This window comes from Camelus ferus, chromosome 12, assembly GCF_009834535.1.
Source record: "Camelus ferus isolate YT-003-E chromosome 12, BCGSAC_Cfer_1.0, whole genome shotgun sequence".
In the NCBI taxonomy this organism is placed as follows: Eukaryota; Metazoa; Chordata; class Mammalia; order Artiodactyla; family Camelidae; genus Camelus; species Camelus ferus.
In genome coordinates this window covers 35,476,319-35,503,292 of record NC_045707.1, presented here as the reverse complement: position 1 = coordinate 35,503,292, position 26,974 = coordinate 35,476,319, and the positions used below count along the sequence as shown (strand labels likewise).

Genomic DNA, 26,974 nt, shown 5'->3' with positions numbered 1-26,974 from the left:
GACACAAACAGAACAGTAATGGCCTGGGCTAGGCATGGGAGTGAGGATTAACTACAAACAGGAATGACAGACATTTTGAAGGTGATAGAAATCTTTTAAAACTAGATTGCAGTGATGGTTGTATAACTGAATGAATTTACTAAAATCATTGAAATATATACTTGTTAACAGGTGAACTTTACAGTATGTAAGTTATATCTCAATAAAGCTAACTTTGTTCTATATACAGTCATTTTGACTAGAGTTACCAGTCAAAAACTATAGCCAAAAATAATCAAGAGAGAAGAAATCTATATCTTAGTACAACACTGTTTGCTGAACTCCTTTTTGGTTTCATAATGTTTTGTGCCCAGTCCTGCCCCAGCTTCCCATTGATCCACCTTAGAGTAATGACTTTCTGTTATCAGAGCTGATAAATCGTGTATAGACAATGGAATCTAAGCTTACTCTGCATCAAAACTTTAAGAAGGGAGTCTTTTAAGAACTGTATTTCTATAGCTCTAGCTATGCCCATTCCTCTTCCCTACTGTACAGATTGAAGCATTCTAAGAGTATAAGAAACCATTCTCCAAGGAAAATTCTTCAGTACCATTTTCTACAGCTGCCTGTGAAAACCCAGGAATTTCTTTTCTCTCTCTTCAATGTGTCATACTGCCCTAACAGTGACAGGAAGAAAACAACTTTTAGGTTGAGTGCAACATCAAAAGAGGCTTCTCCTGTTACTAAAAAAAAAAAAAAAAAAAAAAAAAAAAAAAATCATTTGCTTGATAGTTATTTCCTGTGTCAAACTATCAAAGGTTTCCCCTGACTGCAGCCATCTGGGGAGTTTGTTGTTTGTTACATGCCAATATGTTAACATAAAGAATCTGAAGGGAAAAACATTCATTCATGTATCCATCCATCCATCCATCCATCCATCCATCACTAACACATTCAACAATGATTTCTTAAGTACTAGCTATATTCCATACACTGTGCTATTAAGGATGCAAAAATGAGTAAGAAAGGCATGGTGACCATATGGTACCTCTGATAGTGGCAGCAAGGAGCTCCCTGCTACTGGTAATGTTTTATTTATCCATTGGCAATGGTCACTTTGGGAAGACAGACTTTGAAGTAGCCTCCTCTTTAATGGCGAGTGTAAAAGTCTTAGGGGGCCACAAGAGGTTTTGGGTGGTGGCTGTGGCTCTTCGATTGTCAGAGGTGCCTCCAGCACCTCTGCAAATTACATAGAAGTTGAACGCAAGTTATGAATTTTTGAAAATGAAAATGTGCTTCTGTGCTTGCTTGGCAGCATATCAGATCTGAAAGTAGAGATGAGAATTCATTTGTTTCTCAAATATTTCATATTTCTGTGAATATGTAGTCAATCAAGGTTGTGCTACAACTCTTGCAGTATTTTCAGTTCAGTGGTATGTAGTAGCTACACAATGACATTATATAACATTGTTTTCAGAAAGGGGAATTAAAAATGATGTGATTCAACATAGTCTTGGAAGTCCACAGCAATCAGGCAAGAGAGAGAAATAAAAGGGATCCAAATTGGAAAAGAAGAAGTAGAAGTGTCACTATATGCAGATGACATAATACTATATATAGAAAACCCTAAAAATGATGTGGTCGGTTGAGACTCCACAGAGAAAAAAAGCCAATTTATAACTTGGACCAAAAGATAGAGTTCCAACCTTTACTTTTGAACAAAACAATAAGAAAAAATATAAAAATGGAACACTGCTTTAGATAGTACGTTAATTAAAAGAACATCGTGTTTGCTGGATACCATTTCTGGCCTAAACTGACACTGCATATGGTGGAGTCTGAAGCCTCTTGGGTTAAATAATTTGCAGAATGTCATAGAGTCTGATCTACATAAATATATCAGTCACCTGGAACCGCTATGGTGGTTCCTCTTCTCCTGCCTCTTGGAGATGCCTACCATTTAAAGTACTTTCTGTGACATCAGGGATGACAAACACAAGGCAGACACGCCCATGCTGAGAGCACTAACTCTATCACAGGTCTCTTCACTGCTGAGCCCAGGTATGGTCTTAGCATCCCTATGAGCTCAGCATCCCAGGCCCCACTACCAACCAGGTGGAATGAACTCATGAAATGAAACGTACTTATCATCCTTGGATTAGAGAATGAAAACAGTGGCATTAATTTTAAAAGGCTACAGTGGAATGAAAACATGTTTCCTGGCAAGGAAGAGATTGCCTTGACCAAGGATAAGAGCTTCTTTTCCATGAAAGCAATACCTCTGAAGAATCAGGAGGGAAGGTTTGAGTAAGAGGAAGATAAGAATGATAGTGACCATATCTGGCTGCCTGAGGGGTAAGCACGGACAGGGAGGCAGCACAGGGAAGAAGAGTGGGAGATGAGAGAAAAGCCAAAAAGGGCTTATTTCACAATTCCCTGGGGTCAGGATGCTCCAGCTCTGTCTTTTCTTAGCACTGTCCTGAGGAGTTCAGTGGAGAAGACTCAAAACGAGGGCTACTAATAGTGAGTAACCTGCCACTTCCTGCATTACCTGAACTTTTTGGGAAACCTTTCACCAAATACGGTTAGAAAGCCCAGCCTCATCCACCTTGGGACAACTGACAACACTGTGCTTTGAGGCAAGTCTGAGTAAACAGTCGAACATCCCTGTGTTGACTATTCCAATGAAAACAGAAGAAAAAAGCTTTTTTAAAAAACTGAAATATAGTCTGTTTACAATGTGTCAATTTCTGTTGTACAGCATAATGTTTCAGTTATGCATATACATACATATATTCTTTTTCATTATAGGTTACTGTAAGATATTGAATATAGTTCCCTGTGCTATACAGAAGAAACTTGTTATCTATTTTATATATAGTAGTTAATATTTACAAATCTCGAAATCCCAATTTATCCCTGCCCACCCCCTTACCCCCTGGCAACCGTAAGTTTGTTTACTATGTCTGAGTCTGTTTCTGTTGAAAAAAAAAAAAAAGAAAGCTTTTAGTGACCTCAGAAGCTGTGAGGTTTGTGGCTTTACAATGAATGGCCTGAAGTCTTGTGAGCCTAGCCGGCCAAATCTGGGAACTTCCATTTAAAGTTCTCTGATAAAGTAACTTAATGATGGGGATAATTTTATTGGCCCATTTAGTAGAATGATAAAGACCATAAAGCAGTTTTGGAAATTGCTACTTTCTTTTTTACTAAACGTGTGGCCCTGGACAAGTAGTTTTATGTCTTCATTTCCTTATCTATAATGATGATTCCTTTCATAAAAAGAAAAGTGATAGGAAAATGTATTGAATATATACTGTCTGTAGGACACTTAGATTGGTCCTGGGGAGTAATCAAAGATGGGATAAGCATAGATGTGCTCTCAAGGAATTTAAGACTTAACAACGAAAAATAAAGACAAGTAAAACAGTAACAACATAAGACAGACAAGGAGATGGGTCTCAAGAGAAATGCAAGAATTGAAGTGTTGGAGGACAAATCACTGACCACTTCCCCATCATCTGACTTATTCTGGTTGGAAAGGTGTTCAGCAAGAGCTGGTACAGGTGGTTTTTCATGTTTTTGTTTTTGCTGGTGGAGAAATAAATGGCTAATTCTACTTATTTTATTCGCTTAGTTTTTTTTTTTTTATTCTCTTAGGTATTTTTAATGGACAAAAAAAAACAGTGAGCTGGTAAAGCGTTTGAAATTAATATACATGAGGCTGTGATATCTGTTTTAAAATTATAAAGAGCTTAACCACAACACATTAACGCTGGGAAAGAGAAAACTTCCTCCAGGAGTTGGGAGCTAGTTTTGGTGTAGAACAAGGAACAGAACATAGGTCTGATATGTCAAATCAAACTCTCTGCTCATTAGAACCAAGCTGCCAATGTGAAAGACACTTTCACTTTTGTCACTTTAAAAAACATTTATTATTCTGACTCCAAGCTGAAAGAAGCACTGAAGAATTTTTACAGCAATGAGCTAAGAAAACCCCTAATCTCCTATAGTCTTCCTTTCAACAGTAGGATTCTGACCCAGTTAACAAACTGATTTCAATGAAAGTAAAATTGTGATCAGTTTGGTTGGTTTTTCCTTCTCTCTGCAGTTGAATTCCACTGTAACTAGCTTTTTAAAAATATCTAACTTTTACTAACTATATAGCAGAGGGAACTATATTCAATATCTTATTGTAACCTATAATGAAAAAGAATATGAAAAGGAATGTATATATGTAAATGCATGACTGAAACAATATGCTGTACACCAGAAATTGACACAACATTGTAAACTGACTGTAATTCAATGAAAAATAATAAAATTAAAAAAATCTAACTTTAGTCAAGAAAACAAAATTGGGGATGTAAGCTGTGTAATTTGCAAGAACTTTAATTTTGTTCTTAATTAACATACCTCTCCATCCAATGTGCTTCATATTTCCACAGTTTTACACACATTTTTTCCTAGGGCATGAAGAGTAACCCCAAGATAAGAGACCCATTAGCAAGAATTCTCAATTTACATCTCTTCTTTTCACCTGAAACATGGAGATTACCATATTTGAAATAGACAGGTTTAGCCTCAACTCACCTGAAATACACTGAAAACAAAGTCAAACAGAAATGGAAAGAAATCAAGTCATTCAAACAGCTTTTCTAAATTAAGAGCTCCAAATGTACTCTACAGATTAATTGTGGTTGTATTATCATTTCTAACGCATTGAAAGAGTTTAAATAATTAACTGTAAACCATGTAGTGACTTAAATAGGAGAGCTGAAACAGAGCCCAGAACTGATGATTTCTAACAAGAAAGGGTGCCTCTGCCCTGCTACGTAAGATGTCATGTCACCTTGCTTGTCCAATTGTCCACATTCATAAGCCTGCAGACTTCCTTCCCAATTCCCACCAAGAAACGCATTTTATTGCCAATGAAAAGAAACCCTTACTTCCTGATCTCATTTGCTGAACTAGACTGGTTATTTTGTCATCCGTGTTACAGAATATATACCTGAATTTTAATATATGCAATAAATACATGAACAGCATGTTTGTCGCAGTAAGGTGTTTCATTTATTTTTGTTTTTAAAGTATTTGATGGACATCTTTATTTATCTTTTAAATTAATTTTTGAAGTATTTTTCCTATTGTGATTGTACCTTTTTGCCTTAGCTTGAAGCTCTCTCCCTTCCTTCTTTCCTTCCTCCCCACCCTCCCTCCTCTCTCCCTCCTCCCTCCCTCCCCCTTCCTCCCTTCCTTTCTTTTTTCCTTTTTCTTTCTTTCTTTCTTTCTTTCTTTCTTTCTTTCTTTCTTTCTTTCTTTCTTTCTTTCTTTCCTTTCTTCCTTCCTTCCTTCCTTCCTTCCTTCCTTCCTTCCTTCCTTCCTTCCCTCCTTCCTTCCTTCCTTCCCTTTGTGGGATTTGTATCATATGATAAATATCAAATAACAAAAAATTAGAAATCTAATAAGGGTCTCAGCAGATGCCTAAATATTTTCCCCTAAGATGTGACTAACCTTGATTTATATTGTGTTCAAGCTCAAGGGTCAAGTTCAGACTAAATAATTTGGTGTTAAAGACAAAAGCAATAGAGAAAATCTATTTACCAAATGTCAAAAGGACAAATCAGTGGGTGAGATCCCCCCACCGCCGTATGCAGTGCATGTACAGACACAGACACACAAACACACACACACACACACCCAGGTAGCTCACTTGATAAATGGCTCGCAATTTTTGTAGTGAATACTCTAGGGTGTGCTATTTAAAACAGACCTTATTTAAAGCTTCTTTGCTTGAAGTAGGTCATTCTATACTTCCCAATATTCAGATACAATATTCTCCACAAAATCTAGGACTTTAAAAGCTAGAAATTAAATTCACTTCATCAGATAATGCGTTGACCAGTTTCTTATTTTAAATCTCTTTACATATTTATAGGTGTAAAAGAAATGTACCTTTATCAAGTTTCTCTTCTATGTCAGGCATTTTACTCTGAGTCCAGGAGCTGAAGATAGCTTTCCTAGATTGAAATCCGAGCCCTGCCACTCTCCAGCCACATGACTTGAGCAAATTACTTAATCTTGTTGTATCTTAGTTTTGCCATCTGTAAAATGGGGATAATAACAAGTCTCAGTTCATTTGTAGTTGTGAGCACTAATTAGATAATACAATACAATATTTAGCACAGTACCTGGTCCTTAATCAGCATTCATTCTTACCGTTGCAGTTTTCACTTACATTAGCTCTCTCAGTCCTTATTGTTTTCCTGTGAAAGCAAGCATTATTGCATCTATTTAACAGATAAGTAAACTCATAACCAGTGAAGTTTAGTAACTGATCCCCAGTCACAGAGCTTTTTACTGGTATTTTCACTTCACCAATCTAGTTCCAAAGCCTATGAACCTCACTGCACTGAGTTCTCTCTCTCCATACAGATTATGAATCATTATGGGACATTTTCTATATAATTTTTGACTTTTAGGATAAATAAATAAATTTGAATTCATCAGAGATTCCAACAACCAGTTAATTTCAGTAACAAGAATATTTGTAGCCATTAAAATTTTTTATTTTATGAGAAAGAAACAGATGATAAAAAGTCAGTTTATAGGGAAATATTGCTGAAGAAGAAGGAGGAAAAAAGGGAGGAGAAGGAGGAAGAAACACATACATGAATTCCAAGGTGTATTTCAAATTTGGGACAGATTCAAACCAATCTCTTGCCTCTTTTATGTTTTGCAAAGTTATTTTGGGTGTATCACAATGTGGCTTGAAGAACACAGACTTTGGAACCAGGTAGAGTCCAGTTATCTGAATTCCAGCTCTGCTGACTTTGGGAGCCTGAGCCTCTGTTTTATTATATCTAAAATCAGGGAAATAGTATATACTTCATAGGTTTGTTAAGATTATGTGAGACCATGCTTGTGAAATGCCTGATATAGTGCCTAGGATAGATATGATGCCCAGTGAATGTCAGACTAGAATAAGATATGTAGCTTTCATAATAATTTTTGAGGTTGTATATGGTTCTCAAAAGTCTCCCTAATAATGTTAAAGGATGTTCAATATTAGTGTAATCACAACATTGCAGAATTTTAGAGACGGATGGTAACTTAGAGATCTGTATAGTTCAATTACTTCATTTTATGTTTGAGGAGATTGAGACCCAAAGAGACTAAGGGAATTGCCCCCAAATCACATAGCTAATTATAATCAGAGCTGGGACTAGAACCTGGCTTCTTAATTAATGGATCCCCTAATATTTTTAAAGTTCTGAATGAATGATCATACCACCTGAGCAATAAATTATGAAATAAGAGTTATCTGTCAACAGAGCTTAGCATTTCAATCAAATAACACTTATAATAAAGTTAGACATATATTTAATGATAACCATAATTATTATTGTGCTACACAATAACACAGCATAAATGGTAAGTAGTTCATATTAATGTATACTAATTATTTTGTACAACCAAACCAAGAGAAAGAAAAATAAAATGAAGGAGAACAGGAAACTGCACTGAAGGCTTCTTTGAAGGCTCTTGAAACTGCGGCCTTGGGAGCTGTGGTTTTCTGGCACAAGGTAGGGGCTGAGAAGTGGTTTCGAAAGGAGGAGGGACAGGAAGTTCTCTTCAGCACTTCTTCTCTTGGGAGGAGGGACAAAAGCTCTTTTCTTTCCCTACTGATGGAAGAATCAACCAGTGTTCTTCTTTTTCCATCAGCTTCTTGCTGGGATCTAGAAGTTTCAGCAATCAGAAGCCAATCCTGAGTCAACAATGCAGAGTCAACACCCAGTGTGGAATGATGAAACAGCTTAGCTTTAGCGAAACTGTCTGTTTCTATTATCATTGTGTCCTGATTCCCAGCACTTTGCAGTCATCACATTGATACTCTGAGGGTCTCCAAGAGCAGCTGGGGCATGGAGTACCACCACCTCTGCCAACTGGGGAGACTTGGCTGCATAATAACCCCTGTGGCCCTTAGAGAAAACCCTCAGTTTTCCAGTTTCTTTTTCTCTTACTCCCAACAGGAGTGGGTGAGACCTCCCTTTCTCCACCCTCCATCAGGACTCGCTCAAAGATGTGCTTGAGGGAAAGGCCCTCGACTCAAAGCTATTTTCTCCACAGTGCTCACCTGGTTCATTTCTGTTAGACATGCATCTGGAGGGGTCCCTGAAGTAGGACAGCTTTCATTTATACTTGGGATAAATGGGTTTAATCAGAATGCTTTTCTAGTACTTAAATGCAGTGAAAGGGACTTCTGAGGAGGATGGGGAAGCAAGAAGGAAGAAGCAAGAGGTCCATTTTGAGTGGTGGGAGTTTTAGGGGAAAAGAAGCCTTTACTGGGGGCCTTCATGGGGAACTTTGGGCAGTTGGATAGCAAGGATGAAAAAGAAAATGTGCCAAGGGATAGGGAGTGCCGATGTGCAGAGAAGGAGATGAGAGTCCAAAGACCAACTTCATGTGCACCCCAGAATCTTTCTAGGACCTGCCTTCCCCTCCCTCTGTCTCTTTTCCTACTCTAACTCAAAAAAAAAAAAAACACACACACACACACACAAAACCCTGATATTTCAATCTGGTCAAGTCCCTGATGTACCCCATTCCTGAGGGGTGAGACCACACAAATTGCTCACTCAGGGAAGATCTTTGCAGAAACAGACCCCGGATGGCTTTTGGGCAGTGGGTGAGGATATGTCTTACAAAGTGTGTGGGGAGATCCTCTGTCTGGGCCTGGGTTTAGCTGATTCTGTCACTGGTGACACCTCCCTTGCACCTTGCCACTGGGGCTGAACTGGTGCTTAATGCTCATTGATAGGTCTGCCTTCTTGATTCAGGTCACCCAGTCAGCGTGTAGGTATCTAAGTGGGACATGGGGAAGCCTGAGGTGGGCATTCATTATAAGCTCTGCACTCTGGGTCTCCTCTGAGCTGCATTACTTGGGCCTGGTGGCAACTGTAGCTTTCCCACAGCTACTGTTGCTGTCCTGGCCACCTTCTTCTTGTTCTTGTCACTCAGGCTGCCATTTTTACTGTTCCTGCTCTTTCCCCTCTTTCCCGGCACCACTAGCAATGTCACCAGTTGCCCCTGCTCAGCTGACCCTGGAGGTAGAAGAAAGCTTTGCCTCTAGAAGCTGATGGTTCTTCCCATCAACCTGGGCTAGTCTAACTTTTAAGTAGGGGATAGACCTGTGTTTCAATCTTAGTTCTGTGTAATTCTGTGACCTTGAGCAAATTATTCATTATTTGGGACTTTGACTCTTTACTCATAAATTAGAGATAATAATGCCCCTTCCCAGGACTGTTATGAGAAATAGGGTTATTTTATGAAAGATACCTGGATCTCACAGGCACTTAGTTAAATGTGACTGAGATCATTATTTAAATGGGTGCAGTTCTCTTGGCCAACTCTGAGATAGATAGCTCAGAGTTCCTGAGGTGGGCATGGAAACTAGATACTTCTCATGACCTTGTTTTAGTTGATTGGTGATTTTTGGATGATGTCTAGGGTCATCTCTGATCCCAGAAAATGTAGCTAACTTTAAGATCTTATTTCTAAGGCATTCTGGATAATGGGATTCTATGGAAAAAGTTTTTCATCACTAAAAATTAATAAACCATCACACTTGAATTTTTCTCAATGAACCCAGCTTAAGCACAGAAATAGCTGGTCTTTTCAGAGCTGGCCTGATGGCTATAGGGACCAAAGGCAGTGTGACTGTCTCAGGTATAGTTAGATCCTTGCCTGTAGGATAGACTGAGAGAGCTGTAATAGTATTGTATGAATCTATTGCCTGAACCCAAAGACTGGCACTGAGTCTGTGGTCATGGCTGTATGTAGCCATGGAATTGTTGGCTTGGAATCCATGTCTAAGCTATGCCCAAGAAAGATGGTGGGTCCCAGCCTTCATCTTCTTTGAGGCAAGGCAGGAAAGGAGTTCCTCAGAGCAATAGCATCTTAAGGAGGGGCTCCTCACTCTGGTATGCATTTCAGGGTAACATCATATACACTAATACCGATACTGATATCCAAACCAATAACAATGCTGTTACTAATAGTAATATTCTATTACTGCTGATACCAACATCAATTCCAATATTATTAGATGCCAATACTAATACTTCTACCATGTCTGCTACAGAGCATCACGTATATGCCAGACACTATGCCAAGAACTTTGGAGGTAATACCACATTTAATTCTCACAAGACTTTTTTGATGATACAATATATAGTGCTTAGTATATAGCAGTTATTTACGTACTTAATTCTCCTAACAACTCCAAAAGACAGAATTGTTATTCCTGTGGATCAGGAAATTGAGGATCAGAATGGCTAAGAAACTTGCCCAAGCTCTCACAGTCAAATGTGTGGCAGAGCAAAGATTTATACTAGGTTTCTCTGATGTTAAATCTGGTATAATGTGGTACATTTGTGTGTTTAGAATTGCCATGACACATTTATACATCTACTGCTTGATTTTTGCATCTCTTAATGAAATTTCTGATAATAAATTATCTCAACAGAATACATCTTTTCTGCTAAAAAATAATTTTACCCTCAAGTTTTGCTCCACTTAAAAGTATCTTTTAAATTAGAAATATTTTCTCTCGGTTTTAATTTCACTGAACTTATTTAAATTTAGGCTTCAAAAATTACCCTAAGGCTGGGTTATAGTCCATTTTTACAAACAACACTGAGGCTGTCTTTTCAGATGTCCTATGGTCTTGAAAAAATTTCAAACATATTCTCTGTGATGAGCACTTCACTCCATTTTACTTGGGTCTGTCTCTTTAATAGTGGACAAAAACACCAGAACTATTTTCTTCAACTATTTTTGTCAAGCACCATTTTATTGTAGAAATTTCTTTCACTAAATTGGATTTTGGGGAGCTCTTAGAGCTTAATGTTTATGGGGAATCTTCAAAAGACTTCAATTTTTATTGTTTTTCTTAGTTTCATATTTGATTTTAATGTTAAGAAGGATGTCTTAAATAAGGCCTTTGAGACTCAGGTCTTTTATCTGCAGATTGGCAAAACATAATCTGTACAGAGTAAATGCACAGCCATTTTTCCTGGCTCTCAATCTGCCACTAAAGAGGTTCTCAAGGGGCTAGCTGGTAGTTCATTTTTCCTTTAATCCAAGCACTGGCCTATAACTGCAATCTGATGTCATTTGCCATTTGCAGTGGAATTAACATTTTACAACACAGCCCTCTCTAGATGACAGTGACTGGAATCAGACATCCATATATTACAACTTTCATGAGCTTCTTGAACTGTATAAGGTGCTAAAATCCAGGACCAATCCTGTCAGGCATTAATTGCATCACAAACCAGAACTCCTACGTGGTCTCTGATAGAATGCACAAATCACGAGGATTCTTTCATGATTTAAAGTAAGGTTCTTAATCTGGGAGTTATAGACTCCCAAGGCATCTGTGTTTAGAATTGAGGGGTCCATGAACCTATAGGAAAAAAAAAAACCCCATATATTTATTTTCACTAATCTCTAACTGAAATTTAGCATTTCCTTCCCTTATGAAAGTAGGCCATAAAACCACAATAGAATTACCTATTGATAATATCTGTGACTCTGTCTCTAATAGAAATCCTAGGTATTTCCCCTTTATATTACAGTTGTTACCAATGTCACAAAATATCATTTACCCTCCTCTCTACTTTAAAGTCATGGTAGTTATTAGACATTACTGTGACTTCTTAAAATTTAATACTTTAATTAAGAAGCACATATATTACAACATCAAATTCAAAAAATATGTTGGGGAAGGGTGTAGCTCAAGTGGTAGAGCACATGGTTAGCATGCACAAGGTCCTGGGTTCAATCCTTAGTATCTCCCCTTAAAATAAATAAATAAACCTAATTACCTTCCCACCCCACAAAAATTTTTAAAAATGTTGATAACTGTATTTTGATATAACTGGCTTGCAATCCTATTTGTTTAATTTCATAGATTTAAAAACATTTTCTAAAAGGGCTCCACCAGAGAAAAGGGAACCTTTGTATAACATTGGTAAGAATACTAAATTGGTGCAACCACTATGGAAAACAGAATGGAATTTCCTTAAAAAACTAAAAATATAACTACCATATAATCCAGCAATCCCTTTCTTGGGTATATATCCAGAAAAAGTGAAAACTAATTTGAAACATGTACCCCAATGTTCACAGCAGCACTATTTACAATAGCCAAAACATGGAAGCAACCTAAATGCTCATCAATAGATGACTGACTTAAGAAGATGTAGTATATATACACAATGGAATATTATTCAGCCATAAGTAAAGAATGAAATATTGCTATTTGCATCAACATGAATGGGCCTAGAGAATATTATGCTTAGTGAAATAAATCAGCAGAGAAAGACAAATATTATATGACATAATTTATATGTGGAATCTAAAAAAGTAATACAAATAAATCTGTATACAAAAAAAAAAAAGACTCACAGAGATAGAAAACAAATTTATGGTTTCCAAAGGGGAGAGGGAGGGTGGGGAGGAACAAATTAGGAGTATGAGATTAGCAGATATAAACTGCTATACATAAAATAGAAAAGCAACAAAGATTTACTGTATAGCACAAGAAATTATACCTAATTTTCTTGTAATAACCTACAGCGGAAAATAATCTGCATACACACACACACAAAAACCAAATCACTATGCTGTAAACCTGAAACTAACACAATATTGTAAATCAACTATACTTCAATAAAAAAAAAATCATTAAATGTCACAAAAGAAAAAAAGGGCTCCATCAGACTATCAAGAGGTATATGGCACCAATAGGTTAAGAACCTCTAGAGACTTGGTACAAAGCTATGTGGACTGAGGGCACTCTTGTCAAATGTAGCTTCCAAGCCACGCTCTCTGTGTGGTGTTCAGAGCATCTTAAGAAAGAAGAAGAGAGCCTAATTTACATTTTCAGCTTTCAGCAAAAATGACTGATCCTCAGTCTAACAAGTCTGAGTCAGAACTCTTGAACATAGAGAACACTAGCCAGCCCATGGCCAGGGATGTGAGTAGGTCCCAGGGGTCAATAGCTTAGGTGCTTCTATCCACGATACACAAGGTATGAATCCAGGTGGACTGTAGTTTTCTACATAAGTCCTCCTGTACCAAGATTGAGGGGAATACATAATATATATAATATATGGACTCAATTTAAGTCCTTATTCTCAAAGATGCATACAGGAGAATCTAGCTTTTACTCTTCCAAATTTAATTTGACTCTAACAATATATCCAGAGGTTGACTCTGTAACTTGGGACAGCTATTGTCTTGAGATAATCACTCCATTCTCTGATTACTCATTGGTGAAAGCATTTATTTAAAATAACATAACCTTAAAATAGAAATAATTTGGGAAAATTATGTGTATCAGTTAGGATTAAGATCTGCTGCATATAATTGGAAACCTCAAATCACAGTAGCTTGAACAAGATAGATATTTATTTTCTCTCGTGTAGAAACAAAAAGTCCAGAGGTAAGAAGTCTACGAGTAGCACATCTCTGTAAGGTCACTGACCCAGGATCCCCCTGTCTTTTTGCTACTCCATCCTTAACAAGTGACATCTAGTCTTATGATTCAATATGGCTGACTGATTTCTTGCATCACATCTGTACTCAAGTAGCAGGAAGGATTTGAGAAGAAAGATTTTCAGTTGGGGATGTCCTGGATTGAGGTGCCTGAAGACATCCAGGAGAAAGTGCCAGGGAAATTATTGGAAATGCTGGCTGAAATCTCAGTTACTGCCTGATAGGAGGTACAGGACCAGGAGTCGACTGTGTATAAAATGATGGATACAAAAACTAGGGGTGTGTGAGATGGCCCAAACAGAGTGAATACTATTAAAGGAGGGCCAAGGAGAGAATCTTGGAAACATTAACAAAATTTAAGGTTTTTTTTAAGTTGAAATATAAAAGAGTTCTTCCCTTAGCTGACTTAGCTTGTTTTTAGCAGCCTTCCCAGTAAGTAAGCTATTCAACACTTCTGTGTATATTTCATTGATCAGAACTAGTCACACGTCCCCACCTAGGCTGAAGAGAGATTGGGAAATGTAATCTCATAATTAGGTGTCTTGTTGCCCCAAATAAAATGAGGGGTTTATTTCTAGAGAAAAGGGAATGGATATTAGGTGGCAGCTATGGTTCCTGCGACAGTGGGACTTGGGTATGCACATGCTTCAGGGAAGTACTCAAGTAAGAGCATTGGTCTGGCAGATAGATGCTCTGGGTCCTCGTCCTGCATCAACCTTTTATTTACAACACCTAACCAAGTTACTGAGCTTCCTTGAAAGTTTAGTTCCTTCATTTTAATGTGGATGTGATCATTCTTTTCATTTGTGTTTTCCATTTGTCGTGAACTTTAACTGCAGCAACGTATGTGAAAGCACTTGTACAACTAACTCAACTAACTATAAAAGCATTGCATACATACCAGGTATATTGTTTCTTACCTAAAGCTGTAATCAGAGAAGAGTAGGTTCAGCCAATCTCCCAGTGAACCAGTCACACCTGAAATCCGGAGCCAAGAATCAATCCCATCTCTATATTGACCAGTCAACTTCTGATAGTGCATTTTCTAAGTCAAGGTGGAAATTAAACTATTGTGTCATCAGACGGTTAAATGATGCCAGCTACCTGTACTATAATTGTGATGTGGGTAGAGAAAGTAGTTTTCAGTGATAGTACCATGTCTGATAAACAATGCCTTAAATGCAAGACGTGGGCACTGTTGAGAGGACAGAATCAACTCCAACCAACAGAAGCAGGATTTTAAATAGCTCACAGAATCATTGGGGACAGGAAGCTGAAGCAATAGCCCCTAGGCTGAGCTTCCACAGACAACTTCCAAAGCCTCCAAAGAATTTCACAGCTGCTCCTGCCATGATCAAGAAACCATCTATTAAATCAAGTCTTGCCTGAGGTCCTAGCTTCAGCATCACATGGCTGCAGCCTTGATCAGATCCAGCCTTATCCTCACCTAAATGGTGCCCCTTGCCCTTTCTCACCTCACTTAACTCCATTCTAAAACCAGTTCCCACATGGTTGGATCTGATTGATGGACCCTCAATTAATGCAGAACCCTAGCTTCAAGAATCTAGTAAATAGAGCATTTGCCTTTACAACCTATGCTAGAAGGTGTTGGAATATATGCTATATGGGCCAACTGTCAATCCACAGTGTCTGTCAGAATGAATTCTATGTGTATCTGTGAAATGGAAATTGCTATTTGAAGTCCCAAAACACTGACTGCATGTCTTAGAAATGAACTGATCTCAATGCAACATAATAGAATTAAGGCAGAGGAAATTCATTTTACTCAAATATGGATTCAAGGAAGAGGAAAAGTCATAGGAAACATTCATGTATACATATTTTTAGCATGTTATTCTTAAGTTAAAATGTTTGTACCAGCATTAAATGAAAGTTAAGTATGTGGCTGTTTCGTTAAGGATATTATTTGCTCATAAGTATAAATTTGTCTTTGCTTTCATTGATTAGGACCAGAACAACTTACTCATTTTTAATGTATTTACACATATGGAAAAATGACAATAATTAAAGTTCAACATGTGCATGGAGATGATGTAATGAAATGTTATCAGCTAGGAGACTTCCCAATAATTATCTGTCTGCTTGAACAGCTTAGCTAATAAAATGTAAGACATTCAGAAGTAAGAATGGGCTAGAGTCATAGAAAAATAGCCACAGTTCTTAATGATTCTAAAAATACTGTGAAAAAAAATGTACTCATTAGAGTGAGAAGATGGTTTTGTTGTGGCAAGTCAGAGCAGCTTCTGAGAAGGGCAGGTTCTCAATTTGATAATGCAGAACTTCCTCTGTAATAATGCCATGACCTGCCATTGAATGGTGTATTGGAGAAGTAGACAAATGTAGCCAGTGAATGGAAGAATTATATTGACATTTCTAGATTGCTTAGGCAGGGCTTATGAAGAAGGTAGGAGAGAAGAAAAGACTGAAGGGCAATGAGGCAGTGAGAAGATCCTTCTTTCTAAAACCGATTTTGTTTGTCCCTAAGAGAATAGTTCTCAAACTGTTTAGTCTCAAGGACCTTTAAAATTCTTAAAAACTGTTGAAACCTCCAGAGAGCTTTTGTTTATTGGAGCTATATCTATCAATATTTACTATATTCAAAATTAAAACAGAAATTTTTAACCATTTGAAATAACAATAATAAACCTATTACATGTTAACATAAAGTTCAGCTGCAATCTGAATCCATAGCAGTAAGCTTTGTGTACCCTGTTACATTAAAATCCATTGGTTTGCCTTATACTTTGAATGACTCTTTTATATATTTTGATTTTGTAGAATTAGTCTTTGGTCATTTGGAAAATATTAGTTCACTGAGTCATGCAAATATCCCACAGATTGACACAACATATTTTACAACATTAAAGAAAATTATACTTGTTAATGTCACCACTGAAGTCATCAGAAAAGTCTTTAAGCATTGGGAAACTGTCAAGCTTAATGTAGCAGATAAAAATTTTCCATAACTCTAATTTTCACTTTAACCTTGAAATTCTATTACTGGCAACAAATACCATTAGTTATTTTCCTTGAAGTGACAGGTTCACGTCATTCATTTTTTGAGAAAATGTCTCCAGGTACCCAGGTCTGAATCATGATGGTTTTTCTGTTAGTTGTTCTTTTAATAAAAATGGTAGTCCATGAAAAAAGTGGCTTGTGCAGCCTCTCAACTCAAACAACTGTACAAGTGCTTCTTCTAGAGTCAGTCATTGTACTTTGGTATTCTGAAATGCTTTATGTGTATTTCCCATTTCATCACACAAAATGTACCCGAGATTGAATATACGAAATTAATGCTTTTTACCACTTCGCCAAGGTTCTTAAGTGAAAGCAGCACTATTATTATTATTACTTTTTGCTGTGAATGCATGGAGGTGATGAATGCCACGACTCCTATTACAGTTACTGTCACTTCCTTGATTCATACTGAAGTGCCAGCAATTTTGTCTGATGTCATTGCAAATACCAATGAAGTGAAAAAGGCAGATAATGCCTTAGTTTTGCCTTAAAAATAAATTTGATCTCATGAATTTCCTGAAATACTTCTCCAGTAGTATTTGACTTGATGTTTCCTAGGTGGGTCCCATACTGGGATCTTTCTAAGGTAATTGACATTGGCAGGGACATTTGGGTTTGCATCAAGGAAGCCACTCTCTTGTGCTAGCCCCAATGCATGAAATATTGGAGGAATCTTAGATTATTATTTGTATATCATTAATATTAATCATGAATTGTTACCTGAGAAACACTTCCAAACAAAACTCAAGAGCTTGAAAAAAATTTTGTTAGTGATTCTGAGGTTCTCTCATTGGCCCTCTTCTAATGGTATACTTTCTTTCTGGGCCATCTCACCCACACCCCTGGCCTTCATTTTGTACAGTTGACTTCTAGTCAGGTACCTCCCTCCAGGCAGCTCCTCTGAGCTCTGAACTGGCATTTCCAACCATTTCCCTGGCACCTTCCCTTGGGTGTCTTCAGGTGCCTCAAATCCAACGTATCCTGAAGTGAACATCTTTCTTCTCAAATCTACTTCCTCTTCTCTAAATCCTCTCTAAGGTGCCGAAACCAGAAGTAAATCCTAGATTCTCTTTTCTCTCAACTTTGTTACTAACTCATCTTTAGATCTTGTTGATTCTATTTTCTGGCTTCTGAATGGCCCTGCTGACCTGCAGCCCCACTGTGAGTCCCTGGAGAAGTGACTGCCTCTGGTACCCTAACTGATCTCTCTGCTTTGGATTTGCCCTACTACAATTCATCCCTTTTTATAGATACTAATATTTCTTTTTCCTAAAGCCAAAAAGACTATTTGACTCCTCTGCTGAAGATCCTTCAATGGCACTTCAGGACCAAAGGAAAACTCCCCAGCATGGCACAGAGCAACCTTTAGTGTCTACTCTTCTCTCTTTGCAGCCTTATTTTCTTGTATGTCCTCTGTGTTCCCAGCCACAACATTCTTCTTACAGTTCCTTCAAAGTACCATGCTCTTTTCCACCTTGATGATTTTGCTCATGCAGTTCCCTCTGCGTAGAAATTCTTTCCCTTTCATTTGCTTAGCTGTATTACACTTATTTCAGTATTCAGCTTAAGTACTCCTGACCCTTCAATCCATACCCTCCAGTATATTCCCATAACTTCTTAAATTCAAAATTTTTTATTTCTTTTTTTTCCTCCCTTAATGGAGGCACTGGGGATTGAAACCCAGACCCTGTGCATGCCAAGCAAGTGCTCCACTACTGAGCTATATCCCCAACCCCTGTCCCACAACTTCTTGTACAAATCTTTAGTGTATTGCTTGCTACCGTATTTGGTTATCATTGATTTTCTTGCTTGTCTCCTCTAGGACACAATCTTTTAGTACAGAATTTGTCATGTAATTATCTCTTTCCCTAGTGCTTATCATGGTGTTGGGCACATAGAAAAATTTTTTAAAAAATTGAACTAGTTAAATTGGGTAAAATAATTAAAAAAAAGAATTAAAATTTTATGTCTACTTTTTTTAGAAGGTAGGTCTCTGTATTATTCTGTATTAGTATAATCTAAAAATTATGGTGGAATAATGCTACATTTTAATACAATATAATTTCACAGTTCTTTTCTAGATTTGATTGGGTTTTAATTGCTTTCATCTACCTACCTCTTTGCTGTGGAAGCAGCATCATGCAATGGATAATAAAGGGTCCTTGAATTGGATGAGGTCAGCTAGAAAACCTCTTATCTTTACATAAATGTTTCCCTTTCAACAAGGATGGGCCAAAGAACTCTTATGTAGTAGTTTCCAGCTGCTTGAGGTAGTGCAGGGTTTGGGTTGGACAAATCTTATCATTAAGCTTAATTCTAGAGAGAGGAGAATCCAGGATGTGAGGGTCCTTTTCCCTTGCATGTCTGGGAAGGCTTGTTAATAGCGCTCCCCTGGAAATCAAGGTGCTCAGGATTGCTTCAGGTTATTGAAGTGGCTTCAGGTTATTTTCATCCTAGCTGTTCTCAATTACGGCTGAATATTGAGGTGAAGAGGCAGAATTAGGAATTCCGCCAGGGATTGACTGGTGCTGTGGGAGACGTATTTGGGAAAGCTTCTTGGAGATTCATGAAATAAAGTAGCATGTATGTCCTGAAGAAGTGTTATTAGAAGAATCTCATAGTCTTATGTTTTCTCCTGTGAATTCTTGGAAACACACAGAAATTACTTCTGAATGTGAAGAGTCTTCAACACTTCACAGATCGACAGTTAGAATTTATTTTAGCTAGTTTGATTTAGTCACTGCAGACTCCTACTCAAAATGTAAAGGCCTCTCATGTGAAACAGAGGAGACTTTGGTTTCACAAACACTGTTTCTAACTTATCACTTGGAGGGCCCTGATGGGGTTGACTATGGAAATCCTGATATTTCAGAAAACTTCTTATCTCACTCTTTTCTCTGGCCTATTTTTCTTCTCTCTTCAACCTTAAAAAAAAAAAAAAAGTCCTCAGATTGGTCCCTCCTTCTTTATGCTTATGTCAAAAGATGAAACTATGTTTTGCCTATATCATCATTTAGTTGAATATACTATCTTAGGCAAAGCTGCATCTTTTTCACAGTAAACTCTGAATTTTATTCTAGGATTTTTGAAAACAAGGTTTCTCTCATTTTCAACAATGATCAAATTTACTTTTTAACCACTTGGTTTTCTATGCAATAATATATGTTCATTTTTTCTAGGTCTGGATGTGGTTATATGTATATTCTCTTACTCTTCTTTTTGGGAATCTTGAATGAATCTTCATTTTATCAAATATGTTTCTTACAGTATTTTAAAAAATTTTTTGAGAGGGTGGTAATCAGGTTTATTTATTTATTTATTTATCTATTTATTAATGGAGGAACTGGGGATTGAACCCAGGACCTTATGCATGCTAAGCATGCAATCTACCACTAAGCTATACCCTACTCCCACCCCTTCTTATGGTATTTTTGGTTTTGGTCTAATCACTAAATGTGGAATAATTTCTTATCTGCCAGTACCTCTGTTAAATCATGTTTCAGCATTATTTTTGTAATTTTACCAAAATTTTTCTTTAATACCTAAATATAAATGACTCCCCAACACATTTGGTTTTCTATGCTTATGTATCTCAATTTATATAGTTTCTATATATTGTGTGGCTTATGTAACCATTTGAAACATTGTGCTCATAGAATGTCAAACAATGCCATAAGAGGGAAATGCATAGAACTAGAGTCCCCGTGCATTTCATTGTGTTATTGACAGTAATCTCATTAACTGTGCAACTTTCCAAAGTGACCACAAACATTACTTCATATTGCTAAGCAGAGAAACTGTCCTTTGGAAACGAATACAGATAATTTTCAGAAAGGACACAGTCATTGTAAAGTATGTTTTAGCTAGAAGCTAAAGCAAATAAAAGCTGCAAATGAACCAATAAAAGAGAAAAAGAAAAGGATTTGCAAAATAAATCCTCTGATGCACTTAGGGAAGAGCTGTACGACATTTCCTTTTGCTGTAATAACAGTATTCTATTTGGTTGACCAGCTGGCCAGCCAGCCCCTAAAGCCTTCATATCCTGTTTTCCAATTATAGGACTACAAATTAATGCATCTCCAGTGTTGAGTGATGACATTTTGGGTCATTTAACTAGCTCAGTTGTACAGGTTACCTTCCTTTATCAGCACCATAAAAATGAGACTGACGGCAGCATTTATAGTCACTGCAAAGAGTAGCCTAATAAGCTGGTTGAGTCATGAACTCATTCTTTTCTGTTGCCCAGCATTTCCAGCGGAGCTGAAAGGTTGAAGGAAAATGAACCGTACATTTTGTAAACAGACAAAGAAACGTGGTGATAGGTTAACATTGACCATATTAAAGATAGTATGAAAAAGCATTTGTTCACCATATTTTAAAATTAAGGAAACCACTGCATAATAATGAGGCTCAAATTTACAAAATCAGGTAGAATCATGATATGCATCAACGGGCAAATATACTGAAAATCAGCTGGAGTCATAAACATCCGTAGAATTTTTTCATCTTAGAAAAATGCCTCATTGGCAGTTTAAACCATCTTTCTATAGTATTTTAATATTTTAAGAAAGATGATGTTAGGTTATTAAATTTTTTGTGTTCCTACTATTGTCAAGTTTGATAAATGAATAATCTGAATATGCTTGTGCTCTGCCATTGACATGACTGGAATGGTAAAGGCTTCTTTGTTTTCAGGGCTTAAATTGTTGGGTTGGACAGTATGGGAAAAATAACTGCATTCATAATAAATTCTTCTTGATGGGATGATACTTTCAAAGGAACTCAGACTCAAGGTCCCTTTTTCTGAGATTTGAATGGTCAAATTGGAAATCCGAAAATCAAATCTACCTCTTTCTAGAAGAAAGCACATCATCAAATACTACCCCCTGCCTCCCAGGGAATAAGGTCTTATCATGGCTGGTAACAGCCACATTCACAAATGACATTAAATTTGGATTTTTGATGTGTCACCTCCAAATGTGTTCATATGTAGAGTCTCAGTGACAGATGTATTCTACAATTTTAAATGTGTATCTTATCACTGGATTACATCCCCATAAATTACTGTTTTAGAATAAATCTTGCAATTATCTTGTGACTATCACATTGTTTTTTGGGGGGGGGTGAGGTGGGAAGGGTTAAAACTATTACTTTGCCAAATGTTAACATTTATGTAATTTTTATAACCCTGTTCATGTATTTCTTCCTTTTTAATGAGAAAAGAGGGTCCCCACTCCCACCAAAGAAAGAAAGAAAAAAATGAAAAAGAAAAGAAAAAGAAGGTGGCTCGCTCTTGACCTTTGAGAGACTTCAAGAATAAACACATAGAAAAGATTGATGACTTAAACGGTTTTTCCCTAGAAATAATTGTATGTTTTTGTACAAGAGTGAAGTAAGATTCAAGGAAAGGAAATTAGGGAGGAGAAGTTGGAACTAAAAAAATATAGAAAATAAGAGAGAAAAAGAGGGCTAAAGATATCAAAATATAAACATTAGCTAGCCATGATATCAGAAGCATCGTCCACCTTTTGATTATCCAAGCATTGACTAGAACACACCTACACATTTCACTCTCCCCTGTTTAAGCTGGGAATGTCCTCTTTCAGCAAAGCACAAATGTAATTAATGTGTGGACCCTAAATAGTGTTACTATTCTCAAGTTTTTCTCAAGTTTAACACCAGAGAAGCTGTTTTCTTTCTTGTAAACTGCTTCATCAAGCATCCAAATTGTAAATCGATAAGTGGTGATATTTTTCTCACAAGTACCTTCTCCTATTATGCCGTCAGTGTTTCTTGTTCTTTTTCTGATGCTGCTTCTTAGTTTCTTTTATATCTGCCCTGTCTATGATGTTTTGCTACTCAGAGCCCTGTGTATAGCCTGACACGTCCTAGCAGTCCCAGGCTAGTCTCTTATTTTCCCCTGATGAACCCAGCTATGGTATCTCCCCAGATATGTAGAACTGACATAGACGAAGTTCTCAAAGCTGCTTTCTTGACAAAGAGCATCAGCATCACCAGGGGACTTGTTAGAAATGCAAAATTTGGGGCCCTACCCTAAAGAATGAGAAACTCTGGGCATGGGGCCCAGAAATCTGTCTTTTAAGAGACCAAAGCCCTCCAGGTGATTCCAATGCAGGATAAAATGTGAGAATTTATGTTTTAATAGGAGGTAATAGCTTCATCCAAAGAAACGTATTTTTCTCATAGAAGAATTCCACAATTCAGGTTATCAAGGACAAAGGGAAGTTATTCTACCATCTTCAGATTATAGCATTAAATCCACCTGTGCATAAAATGGAGGTGTCCTTTGGATGCAAATGCTAAAATAAATCATTTAACACTGCAACAATTCAGATGGTAGGCAGGTAAGAGTGGATATAGTTGCTTAAAAGGAAAAGGCTTGGTTTTAGTTTGTTGAGGTAGGGAAAAGATTGAAAGGAAATTTGCTACTTTTTTTTTTCTTTTGCAAACATGGGCAAGCTTTGTTCCTTTTTGCTCTTTTTGCTTTTGACCTTGAATGATTACAAGAATGGCTACAAAGTCTCTAAAAATTAAAGCTCATTTTACTCAAAGAATGTTTATGCAGTGGCTTTAATGTTGAACTTGAACTAGATCCCAGACTGCATACTGTTATTAACTTTCTTGGTAGTTTTATGTAAATGAATTAATTTGGTCCCTCAATTTCTCTTTCAACTGTAGATATTTTCAAACTATGGTTATAGGATGAGAATAGAGATGCTAATTAAAATTATCAGAAAATGTTTTTTATAATACTTTGCTCTTTCGAAGACATGATCATCAATGTTAGTGGGCATATTATATTGACGCAACTAAAGCATGTTTTCTCTTTCATATTTTCACACAGATACCACTTGTTAACTGAAGTTAGATTACACAGACAACCCTGAGGGATTTATCTGAATTATATACTAGTCAAACTATCACTGTAGTCAAGAATTTAGGCACTATCTTCAGCCCTGGTTGTGTATTGCAATGATGTGTAAATGAAAAGTACATAAATGCACTGTCTTGTTAATAAGAACAAAATGCAAAAGCAACTCCAAAGGCCTATTGTTTTGTGGGAACCAGTTCCCTCTCCCCTTCTTTTTTTGTGGCAACCTATAGCTGACACACTGTAGTAGGCTTATGAATTGAATACTCGAATACCTTAGTAAAATAAAAGCAAATTAAACAGAAAGGACTTAGCTCATCTTTAGTTAAGAATGTGAGTGACATTAGCTCTGGAAACATATGTTGGGCCTGACAGAAAACAGTGATCACCTAAGTGATCAAGTGTGTGTAGGTCCCTGAGGTTTTCGCATAGACCCTGCAGGATCCAATTGTATAGTTATGTGTTTGCAATTTTTTTTTAACTGGCTTCTGAAATGGTACGGAGAATTAAAGTGCAGTTTGAGGAGCAGGAAAGAATGAGAGGAACACCAAGTTTCCCAGATGCTGGCAAGGTGGTGTCTACAACTGGGACTGCCTTTAATATCTCATAGGGAGATCTAAGCCCGCGGCTTCATGTCAGGGGCTAAAGCTACTGACATGTGGGTGACAGAGCAGTCAAACCGGTCCAGTTTACGTCTGCTCTTATCTTGTGGCATATATATATATTTTAATCTAGCATTTTTCTTCTAATTCTCTCAAAGCACCATACAAATGATTATTGATCTTCCCAACATCTGACAAAGAGGATAGCAAAACGATGCATTCTATAAATTGCTGGTGGGTGGATGCATCTGCTGGAAAGGAATTTACTCATCTCTTGGACTTCATGTCCTCAGGTCTAACTACCCTATGGTGCTACCTATGTGAACACAGAGGCAGTGGGTGACAGGAGAAAGAGTGACTCTTCAGTCAGAGAGATCTGGGTCTGCTTCCCAGATCCACTGCTTAATTAACCTTGTGACATTGGACACGTTACTTTAACTTTCTGAACTTCAGTTTCTTCATTACTAAAACAAGAATAGTAATGCTAGCTTACTATAAATATTAAAAATGCTGTATGTGAAATGCCTGGTGGCCAGCAAGGTCTCAACACTTAGTAAAAGCTATAATAGTCCTTTTATCTTTAATTTTCTCTATTATGTCACATGAAGAGAAAATGCCCACAAATTCTGACCCAAGGCATCTGCCATTTGCTGTTTTCAATAGAATTTCTCAGTTGTGCTAGATCATTGTCCTGAGTCAACTTTTAAACTCCCATAACAAGGCATCATAATGAAAAAAATTCTTATTTTACGTAGAATGTATTTGTTAATCTGTGGTCAAGTTTTAGCCAGATCTTCTGCAAGATTTCCTTTGAAAATCCTCAAAGAAAGAATTCATCTGGTATTTACACTTGACTGCTTACATTTTATGTATTTTAGGAGTAAGCAACATCTGGAATTAACGTACAAATTATTTATTTTTTTAAAGCTGCCAGATGACTCCTGCTGGCACTCTCCTGAGGTGACTTGGTCCAAGCTTGCAGGGTGATATCCGAGGGACCAGCCACTGCCCTCTCACAGCCTCCTCTGGTGCAGCAGACCCAGTTGAACTCTGCTGGGCTCCCTGGGTTGGGCCACTGTCTGGCCTTCGCTTGCTCTCTTGGGCAGTCTGCTCAGGCCAGGGCTGGGTCCACTCCAGCTGCTTCCCATTCATTTCCTGGCTTCGTAGCTTGCAGAGGGCTTGGGAATACTTCCCAAGCTAGGCAGGGATCAGCAATCTTCACAACTGGCAGCTTTCCTGCCAAACGGGAATCTTCCTTCTGCAGCCTCTCCCACCTGTGTGTAGCTGAGGGCTTCTGGGTGCCTGCAAGGCAGGCAGATCTCAGAGCACCTGACACACCCTGAGCAATTCCCGCCCTCGGCTGGGCTGTGGGGGAGGCCACCCAATGCACACTTCATGCCAGACACTGGAAATCCCCCTGCCCTGCCTTCCACCCCCGACCAGAGGGGAAGCACCATCTAAGCAGATTTCCATACGTTCCTGTTCTGCCTTGTTGCCATTTCCCCAAATGGGAGCCCCGAGGAAGGTCGGCGGGGCTTGGAATCTGATAACCAGGGTTAAATCATGGAAAACACCAGAGGTCCGGGCAGGAAATAGGGGCCAAGAGTAATTTCAGATAGCTGACATAAAACAGGATCGGCTAAACAGTCATCCCTGTGGATAAACGGAGCCGGCCACTGCCTGATGCGATCTCTGGGCCTCTGGGGGTGAACTCTGAAGGCTTCACACGATGCCTTAAGTTCTAGTTCCTAGCCCGACTTCCTCTTTCCAGTAAAAGCAGGGTGTGGTGCAGCATTTTCCAGAGTGTTCTGTGGAACAATAATCCCCTGAGATGCTCCTTGAGGGAAGGTTTCCATGGTTGAACAACATTGTGCAACGCTGCGCGCGGTCACTCGCTCAAGGTTTACAGAGCGCATTCCTCCGCTAGAGACTCTTGGAAGTCCTGCTTTACCCGAAGGTTCCGAAAGTTACTGGACCACAGAATGCTCTTCTCAAGTAACACCTAATAACCACCAGTGAAGTTCGTGTTCGATGAACACGCTGTTCCTTAAACCCGCCAAGCACACACCCACCTCAGGGCCTTTGTCCTCACTGTTCCCTCTGCCTGGAATGCTGTTTCTATGGATATTCACATAACTAACTCTCTCACTTTATTTAGGTCTCTGCTCAAGAGATGTCTTCTGTGACTATCCATCTAATAAAGTCTCCTTTTTCACCCCTATCCAGTCACTTTCTATTTATCCTTTTACCCTGCTTTATTTTTTTTTTATAGCACTTATGCCACTCTTGGTATTGCAAGTCACTTAGTTGTCATTATGTAAGAATTAACTTAGTTTTGGTAAGTCTACTGTAATTTAAATGGAAGCTCCAAGAAGGCAGAGACGTCGCTTTGCTCTGATGCAGCTTCAGCTCAGGAATGGAGCTTAGTGCAAAGCTGACATCACGACAAATAGTTGTTGAATGAATCCATGATCTATCTCAAGCAAAAGACCAGGCATTAAACCTTAATTCTGCTTCTTTTTCTCTTGATGTGACCTTGAGCAAATCCCTTCATTGCTTGGACCCTTGACTTCTTTATATAAAAGGAGGAGAAAAAATAACACCCATCCTGCTTATCTTACATGAACAGGAGACGGATCAAATGAGGGCTTGGCTATGATGGTGCTTTGTAAATTGTCAGGGGCTGTCTTAGTCCACTCAGGCTGATGTAACAAAAATACCACCAACTGAGTGGCTTATATAAAGAACCTAATTTCTCACGGTTCTGGAGGCTGAGAATTCCAAGACAGGGTGCCTCATATCTTTCTGGTGAGAGCTTGCTTCCTGGTTCATAAATGGCCATTTTCTTGCTGTGTCTTCACATAGCAGACGTGTGAGGGAGCTTTCTTGGGGTCTCTTT

The 26,974-nt window shown here is 38.0% G+C and overlaps 1 long non-coding RNA gene across 5 annotated transcripts in view; it reads right to left on the bottom strand.

Annotated features, from left to right (window-relative positions):
* Positions 1 to 1,127: 1,127 nt before the first annotated feature.
* LOC116667670 overlaps positions 1,128 to 26,974 on the bottom strand; it is a 191,677-nt gene continuing 165,830 nt past the window's right edge. For 3 of the 5 annotated variants that reach the window (XR_004324633.1, XR_004324631.1, XR_004324635.1), the window contains 5 exons: positions 14,463 to 14,520; positions 6,168 to 6,242; positions 5,932 to 6,080; positions 4,393 to 4,516; positions 1,128 to 1,304 (listed from right to left, as the gene is read on the bottom strand). This is a non-coding gene — a long non-coding RNA (uncharacterized LOC116667670). The remainder of the gene's footprint in view (positions 1,305 to 4,392; positions 4,517 to 5,931; positions 6,081 to 6,167; positions 6,243 to 14,462; positions 14,521 to 26,974) is intronic. The other 2 variants (XR_004324632.1, XR_004324634.1) reach the window with 2 other exon arrangements.